Below are 20,374 nucleotides of genomic sequence, written 5' to 3' on the forward strand. Positions count from 1 at the left end.
TGAATAGAAAAACAATAGTACTTTGCATTAATTCATGAGGAACAGCAGAGCTCCACACCTTAATCTATGGGGTGTAGAAACTCCACCGTTGAAAATACATAAGTGATGATGGTCTAGGCATGGCCAAATGGCCAGCCTCCAAACGTGTACAATAGTCAAAATAGGAACATAAGATGTAAAATAAATCTCTAAAGGTGGTTTTTATACTAAACTAGTAGCTAGGGTTAACAGAAATGAGTAAATGATGCAGAAATTCACTTCCGGGCCCACTTGGTGTGTGCTTGGACTGAGCATTGAAGCTTTTACGTGTAGAGACTCTTCTTGGAGTTAAACGCCAATTTTGGTGATAGTTTGGGCGTTTAACTCCAGCTTGTAACTCAGTTCTGGCGTTTAACGCCAGAATCGGGCAGGAAGTTGGCGTTTAAATGCCAGTTTGTGACGTCAAAACTCGGGCAAAGTATGGACTATTATATATTGATGGAAAGCCCAGGCTGTCTACTTTCCAACACAATTAAGAGCGCGCCAATTGGGTTTCTGTAACTCTAGAAAATCCATTTCGAGTGCAGGAAGGTCAGAATCCAACAGCATCTGCAGTCCTTTTTCAGCCTCTGAATCAGATTTTTGCTCAGGTCCCTCAATTTCAGCCAGAAAATACCTGAAATCACAAAAAAACACACAAACTCATAGTAAAGTCCAGAAATATGATTTTTATTTAAAAAATAATAAAAACATAGTAAAAACTAACTAAATCATTTTAAAAACTACCTAAAAACGATGCCAAAAAGCGTATAAATTATCCGCTCATCACAACACCAAACTTAAATTGTTGCTTGTCCCCAAGCAACTGAAAATCAAATAGGATAAAAAGAAGATAATATAATATAAATTCCAAAATATCAATGAAACTTAGCTCCAATTAGATGAGCGGGACTAGTAGCTTTTTGCCTATGAACAGTTTTGGCATCTCACTTTATCCTTTGAAGTTCAGAATGATTGGCATCTATAGGAACTCAGAATTTAGATAGTGTTATTGATTCTTCTAGTTCAGTATGTTGATTCTTGAACACAGCTACTTTATGAGTCTTGGCCGTGGCCCTAAGCACTTTGTTTTCCAGTATTACCATCGGATACATAAATGCCATAGACACATAATTGGGTGAACCTTTTCAGATTGTGACTCAGCTTTGCTAGAGTCCCCAATTAAAGGTGTCCAGGGTTCTTAAGCACACTCTTTTTGCTTTGGATCACGACTTTAACTGCTCAGTCTCAAGCTCTTCACTTGACACCTTCACGCCACAAGCACATGGTTAGGGACAGCTTGGTTTAGCCGCTTAGGCCAGGATTTTATTCCTTTGGGCCCTCCTATCCATTAATGCTCAAAGCCTTGGATCTTTTTTACCCTTGCCGTTTAGTTTAAAGGGTTACTGGCTTTTTGCTCTTGCCTTTTGGTTTAAAGAGCTCTTGGCTTTTTCTACTTGCTTTTTCTTTCTTTTTTTTCTTTTATTTTTGCCACATTTTTTTTCGCAAGCCTTGTTTTTCACTGCTTTTTCTTGCTTCAAGAATCAATTTTATGATTTTTCAGATTATCAATAACATTTCTCCTTTTTCATTATTCTTTCAAGAGCCAACAATTTTAACATTCATAAACTTCACTATAAAAAATATGCACTATTTAAGCATTCATTCAGAAAACAAAAAGTATTGTCACCACATCAAAATAATTAAACTAATTTCAAGGATGAATTCGAAATCATGTACTTCTTGTTCTTTTGTGATTAAAAACATTTTTCATTTAAGAAAGGTGATGGATTCATAGGACATTCATAGCTTTAAGACATAGACACTTAGACACTAGTGATCATGTAATAAGACACAAACATAAATAAAACAAAACAAAATTTTCGAAAAAAAAAACAAGAGCAAGGAGATTAAGGAACGGGTCCACCTTAGTGATGGCAGCTAGTTTTTCCTCTTGAAGATCCAATGGAATGCTTGAGCTTCTCTATGTCTCTTCCTTGCCTTTGTTGCTCTTCCCTCATGACTCTTTGATCTTCTCTAATTTCATGGAGGAGGATGGATTGCTCTTGGTGCTCCACCCTTATTTGTCCCATGTTGGAACTCAATTCTCCTAGAGAGGTGTTAATTTGCTCCCAATAGTTTTGTGGAGGAAAGTACATCCCTTGAGGCATCTCAGAAATTTCATGATGAGGAATTTCCTCATGCTCTTGTTGAGGTCCATGAGTGGGCTCTCTTGTTTGCTCCATCCTCTTTTTAGTGATGGGCTTGTCCTCTTCAATGAGAATGTCTCCCTCTATGACAATCCCAGCCGAATTGCAGAGGTGACAAATGAGGTGAGGAAAGGCTAACCTTGCTAGAGTGGAAAACTTGTCAGCCACCTTGTAGAGTTCTTGAGGTATAATCTCATGAACTTCCACTTCCTCCCCAATCATGATACTATGGATCATGATGGCCCGATCCACAGTTACTTCGGATCAGTTGCTAGTAGGAATGATAGAGCGTTGGATGAACTCCAACCATCCTCTAGCCACAGGCTTAAGGTCATGCCTTCTCAATTGAACCGGCTTGCCTCTTGAGTCAATTTTCCATTGAGCTCCTTCCACACATATGTTCATGAGGACTTGGTCTAACCCTTGATCAAAGTTGATCCTTCTAGTGTAGGGGTGTGCGTTTTCTTGCATCATTGGCAAGTTAAATGCCAACCTTACATTTTCCAGACTGAAATCTAAGTATTTCCCCCGAACCATTGTAAGCCAATTCTTTGGATTCGGGTTCATACTTTGATCATGGTTCTTAGTGATCCATGCATTTGTATAGAACTCTCGAACCATTAAGATTCCGACTTGTTGAATAGGATTGGAGAGAACTTCCCATCCTCTTCTTCTAATCTCATGTCGGATCTCCGGATACTCACTCTTTTTGAGCTTGAAGGGGACCTCAGGGATCACCTTCTTCTTGGCCACAACTTCATAGAAGTGGTCTTGAGGACCTTTGAGATGAATCTCTCCATCTCCCATGACTCGGAGGTGGAAGCTTTTGCCTTCCCTTTCCTCTTTCTAGAGGTTTCTCCGGCCTTAGGTTCCATAAATGGTTATGGAAAAATAAAAAGCAATACTTTTACCACACCAAACTTAAGTGTTTGCTCATCCTCGAGCAAAGAAGAAAGAATGAAGGGGAAGAAGAAGAAAATTGAGGAGATGGAGGGTGAGAGTGAATTCGGCCAAGGGGGTATAAGGTGTTTGTGATGTGTGAAATTGAAGGAGGAATGAGGGGTATATATAGGAGTGGGAGGAGGGTTAGGTTCATGTATTTGGGGTTGGGTTTGGGAGGGAAAAAGGGTTTTGAATTTGAAGGTAGATGGGGTTTTGGGGGAAAGTGAATGAGGTGATTGGTGAAGGATATTTGGGGAAGAGATATGGAGGTGATTGGTGAAGGGTATTTGGGGAAGAGTGTTATGAAAAGGTATGAATAAGAGAGAGGAAGAGGTGGGGTAGGTGGGGATCCTGTGGGGTCCACAGATCCTGAGGGGTCAAGGACTTATCATCCCTGCTCCATTTAGGCGTGCAAAACGTCCTTAGAGTGCAATTCTGGTGTTAAATACCAGGTTGCTACTTGTTTCTGGCGTTTAACGCCAGCCTGGTGTTTGTTTCTGGCGTTAAACGCCAAGAATGGTGCCAGACTGGGCGTTTAACGCCCATTCTGCTACTCTTACTGGCGTTTAAACGCCAGTAAGCTCTTCCTCCAGGGTGAGCTATTTTTAATGCTATTTTTTATTCTGTTTTTAATTTTTCAGTTGTTTTTGTGACTTCACATGATCATCAATCTAAAGAAGACATAAAATAACAATAGAAGATAAATAGATATAATTAAATAACATTGGGTTGCCTCCCAATAAGCGCTTCTTTAATGTCAATAGCTTGACAGTGAGCTCTCATGGAGCCTCACAGATAATCAGAGCAGGGTTGGGGCCTCTCAACACCAAACTTAGAGTTTGGATGTGGGGGTTTTGTTTGACTCTGTATTGAGAGAAGCTTTTCATGCTTTCTCTCCATGGTTACAGAAGGAGAACCTTGAGTCTTGAATACAAGGTAGTCCTCATTCAACTTAAAGATCAACTCTCCTCTGTCAACATCAATCACAGCTTTTGCTGTGGCTAGGAAAGGTCTACCAGTGTCTAGGATTATGAAATCAGCAGGGATGTAAAGGTCTTCAACCTTCACTAGCACGTCCTCTACTAGTCCATAAGCCTGTTTCATTGATTTGTCTACCATCTCTAGTGAGATTCTTGCAGCTTGTACCTCAAAGATTCTCAGTTTCTCCATTACAGAGAGTGACATAAGGTTTATCCCTGACCCCAGGTCACATAGAGCCTTCTCAAAGGTCATGGAGCCTATGGTACAAGGTATGAAGAATTTTCCGAGATCCGATTTCTTCTGAGGTAATGTCTGCCTCATTAATGCATTCAGTTCATTGGTGAACAAGGGGGGTTCATCCTCCCAAGTCTCAATACCAAATAACTTGGTATTCAGCTTCATGATTGCTCCTAGATATTTAGCAACTTGTTCTTCAGTGATGTCTTCATCCTCTTCAGAGGAACAATATTCATCAGAGCTCATGAATGGCAAAAGAAAGTTAAATGGAATCTCTATGGTCTCTGTATGAGCCTCAGATTCCTTTGGTTCCTCAAAGGGAAACTCCTTTCTGTCCAGAGGACGTCCCATGAGGCTTTTCTCACTGGGACTCACGTCCTCCTCACTCTCTCCAGGTTCAGCCATGTTGGTCATGGTGATGGCCTTGCACTCTCTCTTGGGATTTTCTTCTGTATTGCTTGGGAGAGTACTGGGAGGAGTTTCAGTAATCTTCTTACTCAGCTGACCCACCTGTGCCTCTAAATTTCTAATGGAGGACCTTGTTTCATTCATGAAACTTAGTGTGGTCTTGGATAGATCAGAGACTATGGTTGCCAGGCCAGAATGGCTCTGTTCAGAATTCTGTGTCTGTTGTTGAGAAGATGATGGAAAAGGCTTGCTATTGCTAAATCTATTTCTTCCACCATTATTATTGAAGCCTTGTTGAGGCTTCTGTTGGTTCTTTCATGAGAAATTTGGATGATTTCTCCATGAAGGATTATAGGTGTTTCCATAGGGTTCTCCCATGTAATTCACCTCTGCCATTGCAGGGTTCTCAGGATCATAAGCTTCTTCTTCAAAAGATGCTTCTTTAGTACTGTTGGATGCAGCTTGCAATCCATTCAGACTCTGAGAAATCATATTGACTTGCTGAGTCAATATTTTATTCTGAGCCAATATGGCATTCAGAGTATCAATTTCAAGAACTCTCTTCTTCTAAGGCGTCCCATTGTTCACAGGACTCCTCTCAGAGGTGTACATGAACTGGTTATTTGCAACCATTTCAATGAGTTCCTGAGCTTCTGCAGGGGTTTTCAGATGAAGATATCCTCCTGCAGAATGGTCCAATGACATTTTTGACAACTCAGACAGACCATCATAGAATATACATATGATGCTCCATTCTGGAAGCATGTCAGTAGGACACCTTTTGATCAATTGCTTATATCTTTCCCAAGCTTCATAGAGGGACTCACCTTCCTTCTGTCTGAAGGTTTGGATTTCTACTCTAAGTTTGCTCATCTTTTGAGGTGGAAAGAATTTGGCCAGGAAAGCACTGACCAGCTTTTCCCAAGAGTTCAGGCTTTCCTTAGGTTGTGAATCCAACCATGTTCTAGCTCTGTCTCTTATAGCAAAAGGGAAAAGCATAAGCTTGTAGACCTCGGGATCAACTCCATTGGTCTTGACAGTGTCACAGATTTGCAAGAATTCAGCTAAGAACTGATGAGGATCTTTCAATGGAAGTCCATGAAACTTACAATTCGGTTGCATTAGAGAAATTAATTAAGGCTTAAGCTCAAAGTTGTTTGCTCCAATGGCAGGAATTGAGATGCTTCTTCCGTAGAAGTTAGAAGAGGGTGCAATAAAGTCACCAAGCATCTTCCTTCCATCTCCACCATTGTTATTGGGTTCGGCCATGTCTCCTTCTTTTTCGAAAATTTCTGTCAGGTCCTCTCCAGAGGGTTGTGCTTTAGCTTCTCTTAGTTTCCTCTTAAGAGTCCTTTCAGGTTCAGAATCAGCTTTAATAAGAATGTCTTTATCCCTGTTCCTGCTCATATGAAAAAGAAGAGAACAGAAAAGAAGAAGAACTCTCTATGTCACAGTATAGAGATTCATTTATGTGAGTAGAAGAAGAGAATAATAGAAGAAGGAGAAGAGAAAAATTCGAACACAGAGAAGAAGAGGGGGTTCGAATTTTGAGTGGAAGAGGAGTGTTAGTAGATAAATAAATAAATAGAGAGATGAGAGAGGGAGATTGAATTCGAATTTAAATTAAAATAAAAGGAAAATATTTTTTTAAATGTAGTTTAGAATTCGAAAATTAAAAAGAGAAACAAAATAAAATTTGAAAAAGATAAGAAATAGTAATTAATTTATTTAGTTTTCAAATTTTAGAGAAAATATATGATTGAAATAGAAGACTTTTAAAATCAAACCAAAAAGTTAAGTAGTTAATTGAAAAAGATTTGAAAATCAATTTTGAAATGATAAGAAGTTAGAAAAGATTTTGAAATTAAGTTTTGAAAAAGATATGATTGGAATTTATTTTGAAAAAGATTTAAAAAAGGAAATTTAAAAAGATTTGATTTTGAAATTAAAGTTGATTACTTGACTAACAAGAAACTAAAAGATATGATTTTAAAATTTAAAGATTGAAACTTTTCTTAATAGGCAAGTAACAAACTTGAAATTTTTGAATCTAAAAATTGAATGCTAGTAATAAATCCGAAAATATGAAACAAAAATAAGAAAAAGATTTTGAAAATTAATTTGAAATTTTTGAAAATATGAAAGAAAAAATGAAAGAGATTTGATTTTTGAAAAAGATTTGAAAAAGATAGAATTTTTAAATTGAAAATTTGACTTGACTCATAAGAAACAATTAAATTTTAAAAATTTTATGACTAAATCAATTTAAATTTTCAAAATTTATGAGAAGAATAAGGGAAAGATATTTTTTTATTTTTGAATTTTTAATGAAGAAAGAGAAAAACAACTAAATGATGCAAAACATAAAAATTTAAGATCAAAACTAATAATGCATGCAAGAACACTTTGAATGTCAAGATGAACACCAAGAACACTTTGAAGATCATGATAAACATCAAGAACATATTTTTGAAAATTTTTAAGAAAGAAAAAGACATGCAAGACACCAAACTTAAAAATTTTTGGACTTTAGACACTAATAATTTAAAAATGCATATGAAAAACAAGAAAAGACACAAAACATGAAAATACAAAGATCAAACAAAGAAGATCATCAAGAACAACTTGAAGATTATGAAGAACAATTCCATGCATGAGTTTTCGAAAACTTTAGGAAAAGTTAAAAAGATGCAATTGACACCAAACTTACAATTTGACACTAGACTCAAACAAGAAACATCAAATTATTTTTTTGGTTTTATGATTTTATTAATTTTTTTTTTGGATTTTTCGAAAATTATTTGGAAAAAGAAAAATAAGGATTTCAAAATTTTTAATAAGAATTCCAGAAATCATGCAATGTTAGTCTAAAGCTTCGGTCCAAAATTTTAGACAGGCTTAATAGCCAGCCAAGCTTTAGCAGATTATTACATTCAACAGCAAGATTGATAGAAATCAACAAGCTCTTGCGATGATAAGTTGAAACCTTGGTCCAAAAGTTTAGACATGGTTTCAAAACCAGCCAGACTTCAACAAATCATCATGAAACTCTAGAATTCGTTCTTAAAAATTCTGAAGATATAGAATAATTTATTTTTTTTGAAAATTTTTTCGAAAATAAAAATAAAAATAAAAAGCTTAAAATTAAAATAAAATTACCTAATCTGAGCAACAAGATGAACCGTCAGTTGTCCAAACTCGAACAATCCCCGGCAACGGCACCAAAAACTTGGTGTACGAAATTGTGATCTCAACCGCGCCAAAAACTTGGTACGCACTTTCATAATCTCAATTCTTTTTCACAACTCCGCACAACTAACCAGCAAGTGCACTGGGTCGTCCAAGTAATAAACCTTACGTGAGTAAGGGTCGATCCCACGGAGATTGTCGGCTTGAAGCAAGCTATGGTCATCTTGCAATTCTCAGTCAGGCAGATTCAAATGGTTATGGGATTTTGATAATTAAAAGATAAATAAAATATAAAATAAGATAGAAATACTTATGTAATTCATTGGTGAGAATTTCAGATAAGTGTATGGAGGTGCTTTGCTCCTTCTGAATCTCTGCTTTCCTACTGCCTTCATTTAATCATTCATACTCCTTTCCATGGCAAGCTGTATGTTGGGGGATCACCGTTGTCAATGGCTACCGTCCGTCCTCTCAGTGAAAATGGTCCAAATGCGCTGTCACCGCACGACTAATCATCTGTCGGTTCTCACTCATGTTGGAATAAGATCCATTGATCCTTCTGCGTCTGTCACTACGCCCAACACTCGCGAGTTTGAAGCTCGTCATAGTCATCCCATCCCAGATCCTACTCGGAATACCACAGACAAGGTTTAGACTTTTCGGATCTTAAGAATGCTGCCAATTGATTCTAGCTTATACCACGAAGACTCTGATCGTGAATCAGGAGGCTAAGAGATATGCATTCAAGCTCGTTTTCATGTAGAGCGGAAGTGGTTGTCAGGCACGCGTTCATAGGTGAGAATGGTGATGAGTGTCACATAATCATCACATTCATCATGTTCTTGGGTGCGAATGAATATCTTAGAATGAGTGTCACATAATCATCACATAATAGTACTTTGCATTAATTCTTGAGGAACAGCAGAGCTCCACACCTTAATCTATGGGGTGTAGAAACTCCACCGTTGAAAATACATAAGTGATGATGGTCTAGGCATGGCCAAATGGCCAGCCTCCAAACGTGTACAATAGTCAAAATAGGAACATAAGATGTAAAATAAATCTCTAAAGGTGGTTTTTATACTAAACTAGTAGCTAGGGTTAACAGAAATGAGTAAATGATGCAGAAATCCACTTCCGGGCCCACTTGGTGTGTGCTTGGACTGAGCATTGAAGCTTTTACGTGTAGAGACTCTTCTTGGAGTTAAACGCCAATTTTGGTGATAGTTTGGGCGTTTAACTCCAGCTTGTAACTCAGTTCTGGCGTTTAACGCCAGAATCGGGCAGGAAGTTGGCGTTTAAATGCCAGTTTGTGACGTCAAAACTCGGGAAAAGTATGGACTATTATATATTGATGGAAAGCCCAGGCTGTCTACTTTCCAACACAATTAAGAGCGCGCCAATTGGGTTTCTGTAACTCTAGAAAATCCATTTCGAGTGCAGGAAGGTCAGAATCCAACAGCATCTGCAGTCCTTTTTCAGCCTCTGAATCAGATTTTTGCTCAGGTCCCTCAATTTCAGCCAGAAAATACCTGAAATCACAAAAAAACACACAAACTCATAGTGAAGTCCAGAAATGTGATTTTTATTTAAAAACTAATAAAAACATAGTAAAAACTAACTTAATCATTTTAAAAACTACCTAAAAACGATGCCAAAAAGCGTATAAATTATCCGCTCATCAATAAGCATACCTCCCTGCAATTCCTTGAGAGACGACCCGAGGTTTGAATACTTCGGTTATTATTTTTATTAGGTTTGTTTAAGTGACAAACAAGTTTTTGTATGAATGGATTCTTTGTTGGTTTAGAAACTATACTAGCAACGAGAGTTTATTGTGAATTCTTTACTAGCAAAAATCCGTTCGTCATTGAGTCATATATAAACAAACATAAAGCCCAAAATATAGCCAGGACTACTCCGCTTCCAGAATCCAGACGCCTAGCGAGGAGCCTCTCGACCTGTATCTGAAAACAACAACACAGTATGGGGTGAGAACCGGAGGTTCTCAGCATGGTAAAGGTGCCACGCGTATAATGAATAAGGTCATGGGAATGCCAGAGGCAATCCTAGAACTTCGTCTTACAATTATAGAACTTAATTGCTAAGTAGAAGCCATAATAGGGGTAGGTAATCTAAGTATACTATACTCACTTTCCTTAAACCTAACACCTAGCACTTAACCAATTCACCATTTCTCCGTCCCTCTGTCATCCATAATTCAGCAGAGACAAATAACCAAAACAAATTCACACACAATTAAGAAGCAGATAGTGCAAGCAGCAAGTATACAAGTAGCAGGATACATATGTTCAGTTAGGCAATCCCAGGTAGTACATAACAACCAAAACAAACAAATGTACATGATGTATGCCTGTCCTATGGTTGATGAGGCTCATCTGTCGGTTATCCAGCCAACCCAACAAGTCCAAAAACCTTAGACTATCCCCCGTCGCGCATCCCTATGAGTCTATGCATAGATTTCACATTCATTCATCATTCAAATCACTCAATGGGGGCTATCCATACCCAGAAATTTATACGTGTCCAGTCACCCTTACGACGTAGGATCAACAGAGTATCGAGATTCAACCTGGAACGCATGGTGGCAAGCCACGGTTCTTACCCAGGGAAACTCGTATCTCAGATATCATCATTCATAAGCCATTACATTTTCATAATCATTATATAGTCATTTAGCAAAGCCATGGCATAATACTTCATTTAACATTCTCATCTCCTTCATATAACTCTTCATTTACCTCTTACTTCACTCCCAAGTTACCCCAAATTCCTACCTTCCACTAATTACTAAGCTCACCAGTAAAAATCTGAGGTTAACAGGGCAAAAATATGGGTTTAGGGGTTCAAAATCAAGTTTAAATCTTAAAACTCAGGTGCTGGAAAGCAGGGCGTGTGCGTACGCACAGACCTGTGCGTGCGCACAGCTCAACAAAATATCAGGACGTGTGCGTGCGCACACATCACTTAGTTTGCATGCGCCTCACCTGTGCTAGCGCCACCAACAGAAAGCCTATCTTGGTGTGTGCATGCGCACAAAGGTGTGCGTACGCACACTTTATGAAAAGCACCAGGTATGCGTGCGCACAAGGCGTGCGTGCGCACAAGGCGTGCCTATGCACAAGTAAACTTTTTGCTTCTGTTGGGTGCGTGCGCACAGCTGTGTGCGTGGGCACGCATATGAAAAACCTGATTCTGCTATAATGTTCAAAATTTCAGTTTTTCGCACCGATTTTCCAGCATCCATAACTTCCTCTACAAAATTCGGTTTTCTGCAAACTTTATATCAATCTCAAGCTTTTAAAATCTTTTTTAATTTAAAACAAACCTCATTTTCATCCAAAATTTGAGAAGCAAGTTATGGACTTCCAAAGTTCAAAATTCACTTTTTTATCAAATAACACCCAAACCTCATTTTCACCAAATTCATATTCATTGCCCATAAAACCTACATATTCTTAACATATCAAGCCTGCCATTTGATTAATACTATCCACTAATACATTAATATTCATACCAATACATAAAACTCATACATTAATCATAAATCCACCCTTTCCAACCACGAGCTTCCATTTTGAAATTCATTAACCCATTTCCTTCATTCATTAATAACCACTCATAAATCACCTTTAACTAATTCAACAAGCCATAATCACCAAATTCCATTAACATATATCATTATCATCATCAATCCTTCATTAGTAATTCCAAGAACACATATTCAACAATATCAACATCTCATACTCATAATTTTCAACACAAGCTCAAGCATTAATTTATCCAACAATATCACCAAGCTAACCATTAGCTACATTGTACCATTTCAACCTATCCTATAATGCCCTAGCCTAAGTTTTCACAAAACCTTATATGTTAAACGCGCGAAACCTAAATTATACCTTGGCCGATCACTTTATTTAATCCAAGGCAGCCTCACAAGCTACAAAATAGCCCCTCAAGCTCAGAGTAACCAGCCACAAGCTTAGCTTCAATCACCACCAAGCCTCCAAATGTTCACTTTTCAATTCCAAAGCATGTATATAAACTTAATTCACACCTAATACACATATATATTCCAAATTCAGATTTTACCTAATGAAATCAAAATTAAATTAAAGTTTAGGGAATCCTTACCATTCCCACATGCGTAGCAACTCAAACCCAGTAAGCTCCGCTAGCTAAATCGAACCTATAACACCAAATTGGCAAAATCTCACTATATGGTTTCAATTTCAAGTATAGAAAAGAGGATAGTGATTCTGAAATGAAAATGGAGCTTACCGGTGAAATTGATCTGATAGAAATGTAAAACTCGACACGCTGGACGCGTAGCCGCAAACGGTGTGGCAATCGAAGCTCGAACGGAAAAGTTATGGTAGTGAGAAGATTTGATGAGGGTTATGGAGTTTCCCTTCCTCCCCAATCTGTTTGGTGTCGTGTGTATGAAATGGGGAAGAAGAAGCTGCTGCTTCTTTTAAGTTATGGGTCCGGTTGGACCTACGGGCCCGGTTTGAGTCCCGGTTCGGCCCTTCAAGTCCAATTTTGGGCCAAATTTTTCGAAATTGGTATCAAAATTCTCGTTTTGAAGATCTCTATCCTATTCTAATATTAGTTTTTCATTTTTAATTTTCCTAGTAAAAATTCGATTTATTGACTAATTATTTACCGATTTTAGCGGGGTTTACATCCTACCCACCTAATTAGGAATTTTGACCTCAAAATTCAGAGTGAGTTACCTGAACAAGGTGGGGGTAGTCCTTCCACATCTCTGGCTCGAGCTCTCAGGTATTCTCTTCAATACCAGCCCGACTCCAAGCTACTTTCACCAAAGAAACCTCTTTCTCACGTAAACGCTTAATGCTGGTATCGTCAATTCTAATTGGAGTTACTGGAAGCATCAGATTTTCTCTCACTTGAGCTGATTATGGCTCTAGGATATGACTAGGATCAAAAGCGTACTTACGAAGCTGCAATATGTGAAACACGTCATGCAGGTTCGAAAGGTGTGGTGGCAAAGCGATCCTATACACCACTGGTCCAATTCTCTTTAGGATTTCAAACAGCCCAATGTAACGGGGATTTAACTTCTTAGTTTTGATGGATCTCCCTATTCCAGTGGTCAGAATAACCTTCAGGAAAACGTGTTCTCCTTCCTCAAACTCTAAAGGCTTCCGTCTTTGGTCAGCATAGCTTTTCTGACGGCTTTGAGCCACAAGCATTCGACTACGGATTTTCTTTATTTGCTCAGTGGTTTCACTTATCATTTCAGGCCCTATCAAGCTCTTTTCTCCTGCTTCATACCAACATAATGGAGATTAACATTTTCTTCCGTATAAAGCTTCATACGGAGCCATTCCAATGCTCACATGATAACTGTTGTTGTAAGCAAACTCTACCAGAGGCATATATCGATCCCAGCTCGCCTGCTGGTCCAATACACAAGCTCTTAGCATATCTTCCAAGGTTTGGATTGTTCTTTCTGATTGGCCATCTGTTTGAGGATGATATGCAGTACTTAGGCTTAATTGAGTGCCAAAAGCTTGCTAAAAAGCTCTCCAGAACCGTGATGTGAAGCGAGGATCTCTATCAGATACAATGGTGGAAGGTACACCATGTAACCTCACAATCTCGTTTATGTATAGCCGCGCCAACTCCTCCATAGTACAACTTATCCGAATAGGCAGAAAATGAGCTGACTTGGTCAGTCGATCTACAACCACCCAAATAGCATCACAACCTATCCGAGTCCTTGGTAAACCCAACACAAAATCCATAGTAATGATCTCCCATTTCCACTGTGGAATCTCCAAAGGTTGAAGGGTTCTTGCTGGTCTTTGGTGTTCAATTTTGACTTTTTGACAAGTTAGGCATTTGGAAACATGCAATGCCACATCATTTTTCATTCCTGGCCACTAGAACATCGTCTTTAGGTCTTGGTACATCTTAGTGCATCCCAGATGAATGGAGAACCCGCTCTTGTGAGCTTCCTCCAATATGCTCTGTCACAAATCCCCAACATCTGGCACAATTATCCGACCTTTGAACCTCCACAACCCATCTTTATCTTCTGACACTCTCCATTGCTTGCCTTTCTCAATCGCCGGCAAAATCTTTTACAATTCTTGGTCATTCTGATGAGCCTTTAGTAGTTCAGCCTTGAAGTCGCTTGAAATCTGTAACTGGCTTAGGCATAAAGTCCCAAAGTCTTCTCTGATTCCCAGTTTCAATTGCTGGAAGGCTTTCAGCAATTCTTCCTATCTTAGCATCATCTAAGCAGCACATAGGGATTCCCTACTCAGGGCATCCACCACCACATTCGCTTTTCCCGGATGATAGTTCAGCTCGAAGTCATAATCCTTTAGGAGTTCCATCTACCTCCTCTAACGCATATTCAACTCTTTTTGTTCAAATAGGTACTTCAAGCTCTTATGGTCTGAGAAGACTTGGAATTTCACACCATAAAGATAATGCCTCCAAATATTCAAGGCAAACACCACGGCAGCGAGCTCCAAATCGTGAGTTGGATAGTTTCTTTCATGTGGCCTTAAGTCACGTGAGGCATAAGCTACAACTTTATTATGCTACATTAACACGCATCCTAAACCCTTCAAGGATGCATCACAGTATACCTCGAATGGTTCTCTCGGTTCAGGCAACACCAATATGGGTGCGGTAGTCAATCTCTGCTTCAATGCAAGAAAACTCTCCTCGCACTCAAGAGTCCATTCAAAAGGAACATCCTTCCTGGTCAGCTTGGTCAAAGGCAAAGCGAGCTGTGAAAATCTTTTAATGAACCTCCGATAATAACCCGCTTAGCCTAAGAAACTCCTGATCTCCGTCACTGAAGTTGGTCGCTCCCAATTCATCACCGCCTCAACCTTAGCAGGATCCACTGCTATTCCCTGCTTACTCACCACATGACCAAGGAATTTCACTTCAGACTTCCAGAACTCACACTTGGATAGCTTGTCATATAACTTTCTATCCTTCAGGATTTGTAGCACTGTTCGCAAGTGCTCTGCATGCTCATCCTCTGTCTTAGAGTAGATAAGAATATCGTCGATAAACACAACAATAAACTTATCCAGATATGGGTGGAAAATCATGTTCATGTAATTCATGAATATCGCCGGAGCATTAGTAAGTCCGAAGGACATCACTGTGGATTCATAGTGACCATAGTGTGTTCTGAAGGTAGTTTTATGAATATCCTCATCTCTGACCCTTATCCGGTGGTATCCGGATCGTAGATCAATTTTAGAGAACACATCGACTCCCTATAACTGGTCCATCAGGTCATCAATCCTTAGCAACGGGTATTTATTCTTCATAGTAATCTTATTTAGCTGCCTATAGTTAACACATAAGCGCATACTCCCATCTTTCTTCTTTACCAGTAATACTGGCACGCCCCACGGAGAAACACTCGGTCGGATAAAGTTCTTTCCCAACAGATCCTCCAATTGAGACTTTAATTCGGCCATTTCTAAAGGTGACATCCTATAAGGAGCATTCGAGATTGTTCCGGCCCCAGGTACTAACTCAATGGCAAACTCAACTTCTCGGTTAGGTGAAAATTCCTTAATATCATCAGAAAACACCTCTGGAAACTCACACACAACCGGGATTTGCTCCAAGCTTTGAACATCACCCGAAACACCTGCAGCTAACAACAATATCCCCTGACATTCGGCCCCAGAACAATTCACTGTCATGGAATTCAGGTAGTAGTTATTCACCACAACCGGCCCTTTTATGTCTGCAGGCATAAAACACACTCTTTTTGCAGAGCAGTCGAGTAAAACATGGTTCTTGGATAACTAGTCCAATCCCAGAATGAGATCAAGGCCAGTCATCGACAAAAAAAATTAAGTTATGCACGAAGTGACATTATTGTATTCGAAAGGGAACTTGGGGGCACCTTAACCTAGTCACCATAGCCTCATGGGCGGCATTATACACCTTTAAATCATACCCCAGTACTACTATTTTCAATCCTAACTCATCAGCCTTCTCAAATGCAATAAAAGAATGTGAAGCTCCAGAATCAAACAAGGCATTCAAAGTTTTACCAGCCATTTCACAGTTCCCTCTAATCAATATTTCTGACCCCTGAACGCCTACCGAAGAAGTAGTGTATACTCTCCCTGGTTGCTGCACTCTGCCAGTCTCATACCTCTTCTTCTTTGGGCAGCTATTAGCCAAGTGTCCAGGCTGTCCACAGGAATAACAGACTCCGGTCCCAAACCTACACGGCCCTGAATGGTACTTCCCACATCTGTGGCAACTCAAATTCTACTGTGGCTTCTTCCCCTGTCTTCTTCCCTGATTAGCATTGGTATTAGGCCTCCTGAAGTTGCCTTGTCCCTGGTTATTCTGAGGGACAAAGCCGCCACGCTTGAACCGTTTGCCCCTAGGTGCAAAATTCCTCCCTGTGGTCCTCTGGAATGGCATCTTCATACTCCATTTTTCTACTGCAGCCCTTCTGACACACTCCATAGCCACCCTGCTCTTATTCACAAGCTCAGAGAACACCCGAATCTCCATAGGTGCTACAAATCTTTGAATGTCACTCCGAAGGCCTCCTTCATACTTTATGCACTTCCACTCAACAAACTCCTCAGGAGCTCCCTGACAGATGCGTGAAAAGCGGCATAGTTCCTCAAATTTGCTTGTGTACTCAGTAATGGTCATCTGGCCCTATTTCAGCTAAAGCAGTTCAAGTTCTTTGGCATTTCTAACTGAGTTGGGGAAATATTTCTTATAGAATTCTTCTCGAAATAACTCCCAATAAATCACAACCCCATCAGGCTGCAGAATACGCCTCATACCCTGCCACCAATGCTGAGCTTCACCATGCAGCTGATAGGTTCCAAATTCAACCCACTGTTCATCAGGAACCTGCTGAGCCTGTAATGCTCGCTCAATAGCTTGTATCCAGTTATCCGCATCAGTCGGGTTCGAAGTCCTTCTGAAGGTCGGAGGTTGAACCTTCAGGAAGGAAGAAAGCGACATTGGACCATTATCACCATTATTGCCATTATTTCCATTATTTATTTGGTTTCCCAGGACTTCGGCTGTCGCTTGCATTTCTGCTGCCATATTACCTAAAGTGGCCATGAAGTCCACAGGGTTAAGATTATTCCCTGATGCTTCAGGCATAGCATTCCCTATTCTGCCTCTAAATCACCTGCATCCGCGTCCGCGAGTCGACATCTGGTCCCTATACACTCCAAACAAGTGATATCAAGTTGATCAGTCTCAATATCACAAAATATTAGTGAAAACGGGTAAAACAAAATCGCAAAATAAAAAAGCGCAACGCTCAAGAGAAAGGATTACTTGCGTGCTAAGAAACCTAAAAGCTAAGGATAGGAATAAGTAAAGAGTCATAAGAGTGCCAATAATAAAGAGGAACTAGCTCCTGACTCAGCCTGCGAAGCCAAGGCTGGCCGGAGAATATATATATATATATATATATATATGCCAACACCCCAAAATACAGAATCAAGCCCCTAACTCTCCTGTAGCCTCTATGAGGAACAAAATAAACAAGATTCTTGGAGAGCAAACTAAGTAGATGAGTCATATATATACAAACATAAAGCCCAAAATACACCCAGGACTACTCCGCTTCCAAAATCCAGACGCCTAGCGAGGAGCCTCTCGACCTGTATCTGAAAACAACAACACAGTATGGGGTGAGAACCGGAGGTTCTCACCATGGTAAAGGTGCCACGCGTATAATGAATAAGGTCCTGGAATGCCAGAGGCAATCCTAGAACTTCGTCTTACAATTATAGAACTTAATTGCTGGGTAGAAGACATAATAGGGGTAGGTAATCTAAGTATACTATACTCACTTTCCTTAAACCTAACACCTAGCACTTAACCAATTCACCATTCCTCCGTCCCTCTGTCATCCATAATTCAGCAGAGACAAACAACCAAAACAAATTCACACACAATTAAGAAGCATATAGTGCAAGTAGCAAGTATACAAGTAGCGGGATACATATGTTCATTTAGGCAATCCCAGGTAGTACATAACAACCAAAACAAACAAATGTACATGATGTATGCCTGTCCTATGGTTGATGAGGCTCATCTGTCGGTTATCCAGCCAACCCAACAAGTCCAAAAACCTTAGACTGTCCCCCGTCGCGCATCCCTATGAGTCTATGCATAGATTTCACATTCATTCATCATTCAAATCACTCAATGGGGGCTATCCATACCCAGAAATTTATACGTGTCCAGTCACCCTTACGACGTAGGATCAACAGAGTATCGAGATTCAACCTGGAACGCGTGGTGGCAAGCCACGGTTCTTACCCAGGGAAACTCGTATCTCAGATATCATCATTCATAAGCCATTACATTTTCATAATCATTATATAGTCATTTAGCAAAGCCATGGCATAATACTTCATTTAACATTCTCATCTCCTTCATATAACTCTTCATTTACCTCTTACTTCACTCCCAAGTTACCCCAAATTCCTACCTTCCACTAATTACTAAGCTCACTAGTAAAAATCTGAGGTTAACAGGGCAAAAATAGGGGTTTAGGGGTTCAAAATTAAGTTTAAATCTTAAAACTCAGGTGCTGGAAAGCAGGGCATGTGCGTACGCACAGACCTGTGTGTGCGCACAGCTCAACAAAATATCAGGACGTGGACGTGCGCACACATCACTTGGTGTGCATGCGCCTCACCTGTGCTAGCGCCACCAACAGAGGGCCTATTTTGGTGTGTGCGTACGCACACTTTATGAAAAGCACCAGGTGTGCGTGCTCACAAGGCTTGCGTACGCACAAGTAAAGTTTTTGCTTCTGTTGGGTGCGTGCGCACAGATGTGTGCGTGGGCACACATCAGAAAAACCTGATTCTGCTATAATGTTCAAAATTTCAATTTTTCGCACCGATTTTCTGGCGTCCATAACTTCCTCTACAAAATTCTATTTTCCGCAAACTTTATATCAATCTCAAGCTTTTAAAATCTTTTTTAATTTGAAACAAACTTCATTTTCATCCAAAATTTGAGGAGCAAGTTATAGACTTCCAAAGTTCACCAAAATTTACTTTTTATCAAATATCACCCAAACCTCATTTTCACCAAATTCATATTCCTTGCCCATAAAACCTGCATATTCTTAACATATCAAGCCCCATTTCATTAATACTATCCACTAATACATTAATATTCATACCAATACATAAAACTCATACATTAATCATAAATCCACCCTTTCCAACCATGAGGTTCCATTTTGAAATTCATTAACCCATTTCCTTCATTCATTAATAACCACTCATAAATCACCTTTAACTAATTCAACAAGCCATAATCACCAAATTATATTAACATATATCATTATCATCATCAATCCTTCATTAGTAATTCCAAGAACACATATTCAACAATATCAACATCTCATACTCATAATTTTCAACACAAGCTCAATCATTAATTTATCCAACAATATCACCAAGCTAACCATTAGCTACATTGTACTATTTCAACCTATCTTATAATGCCCTAGCCTAAGTTTTCACAAAACCTTATATGTTAAATGCGTGAAACCTAAACCATACCTTGGCCGATCACTTTATTTAATCTAAGGTAGCCTCACAAGCTACAAAACATCCCCTCAAGCTTAGAGTAACCAGCCACAAGCTTAGCTTCAATCACCACCAAACCTCCAAATGTTCACTTTTCAATTCCAAAGCATCTATATAAACTTAATTCACACCTAATACACATATATATTCCAAAATAAGATTTTACCTAATGAAATCAAAATTAAATTAAAGTTTAGAGAATCTTTACCGTTCCCACATGCATAGCAACTCAAACCCAGTAAGCTCTGTTAGCTAAATCGAACCTATAACACCAAATTGGCAAAATCTCATTATAGGATTTCAATTTCAAGTATAGAAAAGGGGATAGTGATTCTGAAACGAAAATGGAGCTTACCGGTAAAATTGATCCGATAGAAATGTAGAGCTCGACGTGCTGGACGTGTGGCTGCGAACGGTGCGGCAATCGGAGCTCGAACAGAAAAGTTATGGTAGTGAGAAGATTTGATGAGGGTTATGGAGTTTCCCTTCCTCCCCAATCTGTTTGGAGTCGTGTGTATGAAATGGGGAAGAAGAAGCTGCTGCTTCTTTTAAGTTATGGGTTCGGTTGGACCCACGGACCCGGTTTGGGCCTCGGTTCAACCGGTCTGGCCCTTTCGGTCCAATTTTGGGCCAAATTTTTCGAAATTGGTTTCAAATTTTTCGTTTTGAAGAGCTCTAACCTATTTTGATATTAGTTTTGTATTTTTAATTTTGCTAGTAAAAATTCAATTTATTGACTAA

The 20,374-nt window shown here is 39.4% G+C and overlaps 1 non-coding gene across 1 annotated transcript; it reads left to right on the forward strand.

Annotated features, from left to right (window-relative positions):
• Window positions 1–5,555: 5,555 nt before the first annotated feature.
• On the forward strand, window positions 5,556–5,663 carry LOC112780769 (small nucleolar RNA R71). Its single transcript, XR_003191585.1, has one exon. It is a non-coding gene; the product is annotated as a small nucleolar RNA R71 (small nucleolar RNA).
• The last annotated feature ends 14,711 nt before the right edge of the window (window positions 5,664–20,374 follow it).

The sequence above is a fragment of the Arachis hypogaea genome, chromosome 19, assembly GCF_003086295.3.
Source record: "Arachis hypogaea cultivar Tifrunner chromosome 19, arahy.Tifrunner.gnm2.J5K5, whole genome shotgun sequence".
NCBI lineage: Eukaryota > Viridiplantae > Streptophyta > Magnoliopsida > Fabales > Fabaceae > Arachis > Arachis hypogaea.